Below are 12,389 nucleotides of genomic sequence, written 5' to 3' on the forward strand. Positions count from 1 at the left end.
TCTTATTTCCATTTACTGAACCCTGCTAAATTCAGACCTTATTTTGACTATGTTGAGGTACAACAGTATTGATGGATGTGTGTGGTACCACTGTGACTGGGATGTGAAATCATCTGTTTTCCCCTCACATGCAGAGGCATTGCAACCATGATTAATAATGTATTTTTCCTTCAGCATCTATTTACAGAGGTCTTCATTTGCAACACACGATTTCTTTTTTTTTCTTTTTTTCTTTTTTTTTTTTTTTTTTAATTGTCATTATGGTGAAGTCCTTTATAAGTGATATTTACGGAGAAAAATAGGTGCAGATTTTCCTGAGATATGTAGATGAGCTAATTCCACATATTATCAACCTGGCTTCAAGAAATCTGAGAAACAGAGGTCTTCCAACTGAGATTTATTGAATTTTCTTAAAGCCTTGTTTTCCCTTAAAGCATTTACTTCAGTAGATCTTTATCAATTTACCTGTGCATACATGAAGATCCATATGCAATGACACATGTTTACAACAATTTGCTGAAAGTCTCCATATCTAAGGTTATCTTTGCATATTCATGAATACACCTAGGGGCTGAAATATCTTTTCCGAATGACAGATTTTGCCCTAATGATATATACAGTATACCATTCAAAAAAAAGTAATGACATTTGGATTGGACAGTCATTTCTGAAACATGGTTTCATGGTTCCTCAAAGTGTTCTTGACATTTTTAATCACAAGAACCACTATTTTATTGTGGTGAAACAAATGATAAAGTTTTAGATAATCTTTCATGAGATGTATCAATGAGAAGATTGGAAATTCCACAAACTCTTGCACTTTCTTCTTTCAGTTGATCATTGCCATTTTTTTTGATTCGAGATCCTCCAGACACTGGAAAAATCATAATGTTAGGTAAAGTTACTAAATAAACACTGGGAATAGATAGCACGGTGTTGAAATACAGGATTCTATTATTAAAAATATATTCCCATGTTTTATTTATATAGGATTATGATTTATTCATGGCAAAAACCTTTAAAAGATGTGAAAGTGGTTTATTATGCTGATTTGTATACATTAGGCAAATTCACCATTCATTTTCTCATTTAATATGGGACACAATCTATTTAAACATATTGCAGTGGAGCAGTATGTACATAAGCAGCAAGGAAGTTCATTTATTGATTTACAAATTTGCTGAATATATCAGTTCTTGCATCAGGGTTTTTCTCTCATACAGAGAGCTACATCAACCAAAGTGAAAATTACTGAATGAATACAAAATGAATTTGTGTATTTATCAACCATGCATATATGATCAGATTGTCTATACAGTTAAACCAATAAAATCACATCATTCTTATCAATGTAGTTTATTCCCATGGTACACATAGAACTACCTTAGACAGGATGTATTTATTCCTTCTGCAGATGTCATGCAGTGGTTCACTGTAAAGTGTTTGTGCAAAAGAATCAATTGTTCAGTTCAAGCAGTTAAACCTAACCAACAAAGACTGGTTATAATCTTTCTCTTAAGCTCTGATTCATATTCTGAACTTCTGAATAAAAATAATGCCAGTCTCTTGAAAAGATTAAGCTCTTTAAATTATTGTTATTATTAGCAGTAGTAGTTGTAAATGAATTATGGCATGCCCTTTATTCATTAGACACCTGTAACAATGAGTACACATTCATAGTGGCCACAGCTTGGCAAAGCTGGTTAAGCAAGTATGTGCTTAACTTTCTGCTAGTGTTCAAATCAATGCAACTTAAAATATAACTGATTTAAAACAAGCTGTGATATGGGCTTTGCTCTGCTTTTGATGCCCAGACACAGGCCAGCCATACCATCAGCAGTCAACAGGTATGGACTTTCCACTGTAAGAATTTTCCAGTGTCTGTTGTCAGATAAAGTGATGCTAAAGGAATGAAAATGAGGAAAACTTCTCACCTTGGCTACTTCCTTTTCCTGGGACATCACTTCCAAAAAAGCAATGCTCTGATATTTGAGCCAAAGAAGAGGGGAAAAGAAAAAACAAAACAAAACAAACAAACAAACAGTTGTGGGGTTTGTCATATTCATATTCAAAGTTATTTAATAAGTTCCTATGGTGAAGAAGGGAAAAATGACTCCTAAGAATAAAATGATAAATAAATAACCCTGATATATACATTTTCTTTCATTCCAATTCATCCCAATGTGCTCTGTAAATTGAAATAGTCTGACATTTATATTAAGCTGGAAGGGTCATTGGATTCAGTTCTGCAGAGCAAGACATCAGAGTTTAGAGTCCCACTGATCATTTGTGCCTCTCAAGAACAGGCTTTGGATGAATTAACACCACTATTAATCATAATAATATATCTATGTCCTGGTTCTAAGATTCTTGAGATGTTTTCCAGAAACTGCAAACTGGCATGATACTAGCCAAAAAAACATTAAAGCATAGGTCTGAAGTCTCCAGTGAATCCTTCAGAAACTGCATAGCTCTCACAGCATAATATTTCTGACAGGAAATATACACTTGAGATGTTTTAAGCTTGAAATGTCACATACACAATGGAGCTTAAGCCTGAGAACAGCTTCCCCTGTTTCCAAGATCATAACACTAATATTATAATTGAGAGGATAAAATGCCACTTCCTTGCTTCCCATACCCCTCTCCAAATGAAATGTGAGTCACTTCATGAATTTTATCTATGGCAAAGCCTAATGGAATAATTCCAGCCTGTCCTGGACAACCTTGCTGCCCAATTCCCTCACATACACACTCACACACGTTATTTCTGCTAGCTTGGGTTTCATATCCGCCTCTGCCCAATCGTTTGTGGCAGGCTTTAGTGGTAAAGCAAATGCTCTGCTGCTGTTTTTCCCCTTAGAATTACAGATCGCTGAAGAAGTAGCTTAAAACATTTCCACTTGAGAAAAATGTGATGAAATTGCTAAAGGTTCAGCAGTCTTGAAACACTAGCAGGCTATTGACACCAGGATTATTCCCAGACATGATCTTTCCTTTGGAACCTGCAGTTGAAGTTTGCAGTATTTGTACGTTTCATGCCTCCTCTGTGTAGCCTGTCTCTCTGGCTGATTTTCTTCCTTTCTTTATCTGAAGCTGGCATTTTTTCCACTCTCAATAATTAAGCTGTCTAGTTGTTAGAGACGTGCCTATTTTATCACATGTATGTCTCGTACACAGTCGAAAAAGGAGATCTCCAAGGGAGAAGAAGGCTGGCGTCTCTGCTGTTGAAACGGTTTCAATCTGGCCTGAATACTTTGCCTGCAGTGCTGCAACCCACAAGGGGGTCTTAACCTCTGAAACCTGCTGACTCAAGAGTAATTGGCCAGCATGATGCCACTGTGACCATCAAGTGGAACAAATAAAATTACCCACCATTTCAGTGCTGTGATTGTCTTCTACCACTGCATGATTCCATGAATACCCCGGAGGACTGACCTGCTTATAATAAACAAATTGTTTTCTGGGCTCCTTTTCCATTGCCTGTAGGGGAGTTACAAGAAGACAGAACCAAGCTGTGTTAACTATATTTAGTGATTTTTAATTTTTTTTTAAATTGCATCAGATGGTTCAGATGACTAGATACAGTATGATCTTTTAAAATTATATCCTCAAGAAGCAAACAATTAGAGAGAACAGCATCTCCAGAAGGAAACTCAAGTTTACACAGCAATAGAAAGTTATAAATTCAAAGAATTCAAGAGGATTACACATATCCAAGCTGGACGACTTAATTCATTTTCCTGGGCAAGACAGCTTAAAAGCAGGGATTCTCTTACTCTATACACAATTTTGTAATTTGTTTGCATAAAAGCAAGCTGTTTACACTCCAGGACATTGCTATATAAAGGTTGTTGCCAAAACTTGCTGTCTCCTATAACAGTATAAAACCAGAATTTCTCCCATGATGGCTGTGGGTTTATTCAGATACACACCAGTGTAACTGAGAACTAAAGTTGGCTTTCAAACCCTGTCTAAAAGAAGCTCAGTAATGAACAGAGGGGGAGAACTGGGGTGAGGGTGGGGTAGAGGGGAATGAGGCAGTTCTTGTTCTCATGCTTTTCCTCCTTTGTGACCAGATAACAGCATCCCCAATATTGGGATTCATGCAGAGGAGATAATATGACCTAGTAAACACATCAGCTGCACTAAGAGCGTGAAACTTTAATTTAGTGTTTTCAGTAACTGCTGATAATGGCCCTGATGTGGCCACAATTTGCAAAATGTGCAAACATGCAGATTTAGTCCCAGTCCCATAAAGTTTTGTACTAACACTGTATGAAATTGCAGTTGTTTCAAGTTTCCTGTCTTCATTTGAAAAAGAGCAAAACTTGGAGAGTATGTGAACTGTTGTTTTGGGAAAGCAAATACAGGATCCCAATGAGTTTTGCAGAATCAAATCATGTTAAAGAATAAATAGACCAGATTAAGATATATAGCAAGTTACCTTGCCTTGAATAACAGCAACAATTTTAGATAACTGTCAGCATATATCTGAAAACATACTGCTGTTTGTTGCCAGATATTTCATTTAGAACCCATTCACTTAAATCATGTCCATAAATGTAGGCAGACCATTAAACACATTGTTAAAAGAAGGCTTGAAAAGACAAGGAAAATGTATACTTTTATTTTTCCCTTGCATTCTTTCAGTTGTTATGTATGATTACCTATATCACTGCTAGATCCACTTCACTTGGCTTGTTAAGATATTTTGAGTGATATTTTACATATATTTTCAGCTTTCTTTCTAAGATTTGAAACCAACACATTAACAATGCTTAAAGAATGAGCAAGAGTGCTTATCTGGTTCTTCTGATTCAAAGTAAGCTCTCAGCCTGAACAGACCATGTCATCCGGAACAGTTCTTGTAAATTAGAAGGAGTCTGACCCGTTTCAAATTTAGCATGCATCCATTTAGCATTTGTTTTATTTCCAGCAGATATGTGGTACAGCAAACCTACAATGATTGTACCATACACAAATCTTTGCCTTGTCTACACATAAGTTTCTTTCTTCCTTCCCTCCCCTTTCACTGCTCAAGCCTTTGTATGTCAAGCAAGAGAGAGAATAAGAAAAGAGAGACTCATATTTGAGACCATAAATCTTTCAGGATGAAAAGGACAGTCAACAAAACTATAGTTAAGCAGTATAACAGACAGATAAATCATGGGATACAAGAATTCCCGTTTATAGATAAACCCGCAGAAAACAGGTCTCCATGACTGTGAGGCCTGTGAATTTTACTGGAACACTCATAAGAGTTTGAATGATAGAGCACCTTATGGAAAAGATTTGAGACCTCAGGGCTAGTATCCACCTCAGTACGACAAGGAAAATTGTCCAGTGCCCAGGCATCTCTAACTGATCATACTATGCTGCAACCTATCAGGCTAAGCTCCCATGTGTGAGAAATTTTCCAAATATTTTCATAGCCAGCAGGCAGATCATGCACTAACCTTTGCCATAACATACACCCAATATGTGGATTGTATGCTACATACACGAATCTTTTGCAAGTCACAGAGCTTCTCTCCCTCTCTGCTCCAGAGGGTCTGAAGGGCTGTGACCTGTCCCAGAAGCCACAAAACCCTCTGACAATACAGAACATGTATATGCACATATATATACCAATGTGTATACACCTCCTCCCCACTCAGCCCTGGAAGCAGATCATGAAACTAGAGAAGATCTATTTTATTTGCTCAGAGGCCATCATGGGGCAGGAATTGTATTATCTGAGTATCCTTGAACAGGGGGCTTTTTCTCTTTCTTCTCTGGAAGTTGGTTGTATACTTCAAGTCTCTTAATGAACTTTGCTGACCATTTGAACAGTCTTAAGTAAGCTACCAAGGAAGGAGACATTTGAGCAGCAACAGCTCAAGGACACCAGCTCCTGCACACTTTTCCTCAGGGAACCAGCATCTCCAAGACCAGCCAGCACCCGGAACCTTCAGAGCAGGCTGCTGGGAGAAGTCATACTGAACAGAGGCAGTTTTGCTGAAATCTGGGAGAGAAGACATTTGCACAGTTGGTTATAATGCTTTAGGAAATATGGAAGATTGTACGCCTTACTAGGAAGAGAGAGAAAACAGATCACAAACATGAAGAGTAATCGCTGGCAGATAACTCTGCTTCTCTGTGAAACATAATCCCCAAATACTCTGGCAAGAAGATAGATTATTATACCATAATGACGAGCATTAGTCTCAGGTCTCAGTTTTTCAAAGAAACTAGGTTTAAAAATAGACTTCCTAAACCTTAGGGCCTGGAAGCTTGTGCAGACATTAAGATTTGTCTGCAGATCCTTACTTTACTCCTACATTTTCCCGTCTGCAAACAACTGCTGTGAAAGTCTGCATAACATAGACCTGGACTTTATAGTTCTCAGTGAGGCAACATGTCACCTATATTTATACTACTGTGATCTTATTAAAGAAGGAAATCCTGTCAGTAGTAATCTCAAATTCCTTCAGTTAACATAAATTAAAGCTCTTCACTTCTTTCTTGCAAAAGGATTTTTTTGTTTTACCTTGATGTGCATACATGTGCCTATTAGTACATACTTTTTTTAAGTTTCTGTTGTGTTTTTCAGTGAAATCCTAATGGCAACTGACCACAGAAATTCTCTAAATGTTGGTTAGTAGCTACAGAGACATAAACTCACAAAAGCCTTGACTAACTCTTGCTGATAAACATATCCTTGATGTAATTATTGGCTTAAGTCAGAGGAAGTGTAGTTTTCTGGTTGTAACAAGCAAATGGAATCTGGAAGCTGTGTGGGTCTATTTGTGGCCCTGTTACAGGGGGTCTTTGTGAACTTGGCTAATGTAATTGTAAACTTTCTGAGCCTATGTATCCCTCTCAGTGAGATGATGATACTATTTCTACTTACTCTAGCTTTTCTAAGAAAGTTTTTTTTGAGCCCCCAGTCATGAAGATGGGCACTGCAGTTCCAGGTAGAGATCATGTTAGGAGACCATGATGTTTCTCCATGTTAGACAGCCATGATCAATGATATGATCAATGATATTATACAGTGCAAATCTAACAAAACATTTTCAGTTTTTCATACTTTGCTGTATCTCATACTGAACTCATTTTGGCTTTAAGGTCAATGGTGTTTGTTATATTTTTGTAAGACAGTCAAAGCAGTAGTAATAATGAATACATGAATTGTGCTTTAACAGACTAACAGACTACTGGAGATTCTCAGAGATTTATTTTATTTTTTTTTCAAATACAGTTAAGTTTCTTTTATTAAAAATGGAAAAGGTTTATACTTTCTTTGGAGATACTGTGAAGCAGGCTCTAAGATAAAGAAGTCAAATGACAAGGATTTCTTGTACAGATTTCATGGTCATAAAACATAAAGTGGTTACAGAAGCTGCAGCTGAACAAAAGGCCTTTTTATATTTTTATCCTTTCTGAATAGTTCTTATAACTCTATAGCAAACTTAAGAGCAACAAAAAAGGACTGGAAGTCATGATGATTAATGTGACAAGGGAATGAGGAGGTCAAACAAAGGCATTGCTATTGTCCATAGTCCTCGTCACAGCAGGTGATTTGTAAGTTTAAATCCATTACAGAGAAAAGCAAAACACAAAAATTGAAAATGCCATGCCAGTACAACTTGTGGGAAGAGGGCAGTGGTTTTTGATGCCAGATCAGCACATGGGTTTGATGGTGTGTGAGGAGCAGAAGCCACACAAGCACCTGGAAGCTGTTATTACTGCACTCATTCACCTGTTTCTAGCCATGGCCAGTCTTCAAAGGAATGCAAACAAATAAACAACCTAGAGGCCAAGGTATACATCAAGGCAGTCAAGGAAGTGGGAATTCCTTCCTGGCCAGTATAAATATAGTATAAAACAAATGATCAACAAACAGAAATCACACAATCCCTTGGAAATACCAATAAATCACCTACTTCCGAGCTTTCACTTTTCAGTCCTGAACTGTCTCTTCTCTAAACATGAAAAACTCTACTCTTAGCAATGTTTTAGTCTTTTCTACTCACCACCTGTCTGGAAGGCCATTCCAGGACATTGTTCCCAAAACACTTAGAATCCTCTGAAATCCAATCTCCAAGCTATGGCTGCAACAGTGGGCAGCAATGCAGCTCCTGTCTGGAATAAAAATAGTAGGTAATTCATACTATTTGTCCAGCATGTTGAAACTAGAAGATAAAGGTAAGTCAAGAGCTCACCACCCTCCTTGTGGCCTTTGTCTCCTTTGCAGCATTCATACGTAGAACCACTCAGCACATGGGAGAAATGCTGCCAGGTAAATACAAAAACCTTGATTGAAGTGGTTGTGGCCTTTTGCACCTGCATAAATTTCAACTCCTATCTTGAATTGGTTCAGAAAATAGCCCAGACAGTACTCATTTCAGCCTCAGTGCACTCCTGAGAGTTGTGTAAGTGAGACTGCTTTACATCTTCCACTCTAGGCAGTTGTGAAGCCACCCCAGGTGATATGCACAAGTATTCTGTCATTGTTATGAGGGTCAGTGTTAAGTCCATCTCGTATCCATGCAATTTTTCTCACAGGACCTGCATTTCTTATGTGTTTGTTTGTTTTATTTTGTTGGGTGGGTGTTTTTTTTTTGCTTGATTTGTTTTGTTTTGTTTTTCCCACCCCGTAATTTATCTTTGAGTTGTAAATGCTTTAGTGTGGAAGTAGTGATACTGTAGCAGAACTTCTGTTATCACAAGGTTTTGTTGATAGCAGCAGTTCTTGACTAATAACACTTAAGTGAAACACTGATACACAGCCGCTGTGATTACAAACCTGGGATAATAGAAGTGCTATCATTTAAAAAAAAAAAAAAAAATACCATTGCAGAAATAAGGATAGACTAGAGAAACTGTTAAACAAAAATTCTCATCTCATTTTAATCACAAGGAGATTCTTGAAGTATTTCTGAATGACTAAAGAAACACAAAATATTTAACAAAAAGAATTATATTGGACAGACAATGCAGAGTATGAAAAAAATGTTGTGCCTTTACATTGAAGAAAACAAGTATAAAACCAAGTACTTCATCCTCTGTATGCATTTTTTAACAAAACCAGGACAAAACGCATTCTGACTGGAGGCTATATTTTGGGTTGCTGGGTCTAGAAGATGCAACATGGTATATCAGAAAACATTCCCTAGATACCATAAACAAAGTTTAATTATGAATTATGTATGCTTCTGGTCAGCCAATGAATGACAGTGCTTGAGCTACTGAGGATCTGGGATCTGCTACTTAATAGTACCCAGTAATTGAGTGAAAATCTTTTGGGGCATATAAAAAGGTGAGCCCAAGCCATGAAGGTATTAAAATATCATTTTAGACATTAAATAAATGCATATTATGAGAACAAAGAGAGGGAGGTGGTGAGAGGTGATCAGTTATTCATCTCTATTATGTGCACATCTTGTGAATTCAGCTATGGAGTTTTACATCTTACATCTATGGAAATTGTTAAATTCATAATATATATATACATGCTAAGAACTGTTAATTCATTGTTATGAGTGTATATCAATCGTATTTGCAATCAGCAGTATTATGAGCTTCAAAAAATGCACTGATACGCTTTTGGCTTACATATGAGACCAAACAAACATGAAGATTTTAGAGGCTCTCTCTGCTTATTTTAAATGCTATAAAACATACTTTACAGAATAGAAAGTAGCTTCAGTAACTGAAATGAAAGGCCTCTCTAGATTTTGATCCATTCATTCTGGTGCACTTGTTTCAATAGATATAGCCCTTCCCCTGCGAGAAACACAGTCCAATTTATTTCACATTCTCTAGACAATAAACTAATAAACCAAAATAAAGCCCGAAACTGCAATGTGATGAGAGCCTTCTGCGAGTGTAAGTGGCCTCCACCTCCTTTGTCTTACAGGACTGGGTACTTCACATAGCAGCAAGACAGATGGAAACAATATCACTGGAGGCAATTCACACCTTTCACCAGAGAGGGGGGAAAAGAGAACTTCTACACTATTTTCACAAGGATGATCTGAAAAGTGCTTTCCCATGAGTTGCAAGGATCCTCAGAGCCTTACTTTGAAACACTCATGTTGCTTACTGTGAAGGATATCTTGAAATTTGACAGCAAAAAATAGTTATTCTTACTCAGTCATTTATGGCTGAAATTTTCACTGTAGTTGCTTGACTGTGGTGGAAACCCCAGGACAGATGTGCATTTGAGATTAACCTATTCTGTTTTGTTGCCTTAGAGGACACTGCTAAAATATTACCTTGCTACAATAAAAAACATAGATATGGGAAAGTCATCTAGTCCCCCTCACTAACAGTGCAGACTTACCCTCTGCAGAGTGTTCCCTAGTGCTTTGTCCAGTCTATTTTTAAATGGCCTAAGTGATGAGAATTTCTGCAGAGGAGAGTTCACAGGCAGCCCTCTCTCTCAAACAAAGCTCTGAATAGATAAAGAATAATAACAATAATTTTATCAAGCTTTCTCTCTTTCACCCACCAAAGTGCTTAGGGTGCTAAGTAGTCATCATAAAACAAGTTCTCATTCCAACCAAGAGCAGCAATGTTAAAAAGAGATCAGTAAAGAAAAAATAACAATAAAACAAAAGACAGGGGAGTACAAGGGCCCTAACAGATGTGCAGCTCAGGAGCAAAAGGGTCTTACAGTAAGGATTGTTGAAGCAAACCTTCTCGGCAGAATTCATAACTGTTCGAGCTCTAGGGCCAAATACAGGGAAGTTTTCATAGTGCTTAACTGTCAGTGCCTAGCAGGATATTCAACAATCTTCAAGCATTCTTAGTATCTCACATATCCAGACCTACACTGAGGGAAACTGAAGACCATATTTCTGAGCAAAGCTCTTGAGGTAACAGAAAAAAAATAGAGAGATGTCATTTTGATTTGTTCATTTGCATCAAACCCAACAGGTGAGTGCTACAATTTTAATCACATTGTAAATCTTCCTTCTGTATCTGCTAAATTCTTTCTGACCGGTAGTTGCAGCAATTTGTCAGGTAATACCAAAAGTGAAGAATAGAATAAAAAGCTTTACTATCTTTAAACTCAAACAAATGCCTTTAGGAAAAAACAAGAACCAAAACCTAAGTCGAGTGCCTGTCTTTTCCATCCACGTTTGTCAATGCTAAAGCCCTACCGGTTGCTACTTGTACCAGAAGACTATTGCAACTTCTGTAGGGGGAAGGAAAAAAAGAAAAGAAAAAAAAAGAAAAAAAAAAAAAAAGTGTTATATTTCTTTTTGACAGAACCATTAAGGAACTCTGTAATGTTTCAATCTGTGGTCAGTGTTCTGTTTTGCTTGGCTCGCTAAACCCTCAGCCTCAGCTGGCATTTCCTAAATTAACAGCACATTCACTCCCCACATTAAGACAGTCAGACAAATGGTTCAGCCTAAACTAAGCAGTTTGACACTCATGTGCTTCAGCAAAGCTGAACAGCATCTCATGACGCTTACATGATTGGATGATATCATAATCATATGATAAAAAGCCATTAGGCCAGGACCAAAACCTAAAACATAGGTCATTATGTTAGATGTAAAAAAGTGTACCCATTTAATAGAATTAAAGAAACAAAAAAGAGTTCTGACACCAGGGAACATCTGGCTAATATTTACATCTCCTGTTTAATTTGGATGCTTCAGTTTAGTTTTCAAGATGGCAGTGTATAGAAACAAATTAAGCCAATCACTCTATCTGCAGTTTAAAAAACCAAGATTTGTTTATAGTTTCTCATATTAATACCTCATCCACTTGGCCAAAATGCCTCGTGAAAAATATACCTCAAACACACAATTCCTCTTTAGTAACAAAGCTGTAATTCAGCATAATTCTTTGTTGATGGGATGAAAAAGGGAGTCATGTAAACTTGGAGTATTGAGATGAAGAGATAAAGTTGGGCCATAGGAAGCGAAACAGTCTTCAGTGCTGTAGGGTTAAACCAAAGCCCATTAAGAAAGTCAACAGAATTAGCATTTTGGGCCCCATCCTACTTTCCTTTAAATCAATGGGACTTTGTCACTGACACCAGCCAAAGCACAATCACAGGCATGTTCAGTGTTAAACTAACATGAGCTGAATGCAAGCTTGCTGGATGAGCCCTGTGATTGTGAACTTGCAAGTTTAACTCTGTGATGAATTTGATACAGTGCTCATTTCCAAGAGCACTGAAACGCATAAAGCAATTCAGCGATGCATATATAGAACTTCATAAAATATTATCTCTAAAAGAAAAACTGGCTAAGTGACAATATTCTTACGTCATAGATAATTAGGTAAGCTCCAGAACATTTAGGTTAATAAAATGAGATACTGATTTCAAAATGCTAGAGAGAATATAAAGCCTGAAGTCATAACTTTTAGTTACAAAC

The sequence above is a fragment of the Aythya fuligula genome, chromosome 2, assembly GCF_009819795.1.
Source record: "Aythya fuligula isolate bAytFul2 chromosome 2, bAytFul2.pri, whole genome shotgun sequence".
Lineage (NCBI taxonomy): Eukaryota > Metazoa > Chordata > Aves > Anseriformes > Anatidae > Aythya > Aythya fuligula.